General features: G+C 47.8%; 1 non-coding gene across 1 annotated transcript; it reads left to right on the forward strand.

The window, feature by feature from the left end:
- Positions 1 to 48: 48 nt before the first annotated feature.
- Positions 49 to 167, forward strand: LOC118345671. The gene has a single exon (XR_004799171.1). It is a non-coding gene; the product is annotated as a 5S ribosomal RNA (ribosomal RNA).
- Positions 168 to 255: the final 88 nt, after the last annotated feature.

The raw sequence follows: 255 nt of genomic DNA on the forward strand, positions 1-255 counted from the left end.
CTAGTACGTCGCACTAGGATTATATGAATTTTAAATAATTAGTTTGACGGGTGCGATCATACCAGCACTAATGCACCGGATCCCATTTCAACTCCGCATTTAACCGTGCTTGGGCGAGAGTAGTACAAGGATGGGTGACCTCCTGGGAAGTCCTCGTGGTGCACCCCTCGTTTTTGTTTTTTCCGCCTTGCGAGAGGAATTTACAAGAAGGCAACTTGGGAGTGGATTTTTAGGAAAATCGCGCCCTGCCCATCG

Source organism: Juglans regia, unplaced genomic scaffold, assembly GCF_001411555.2.
Source record: "Juglans regia cultivar Chandler unplaced genomic scaffold, Walnut 2.0 Scaffold_3577, whole genome shotgun sequence".
NCBI lineage: Eukaryota > Viridiplantae > Streptophyta > Magnoliopsida > Fagales > Juglandaceae > Juglans > Juglans regia.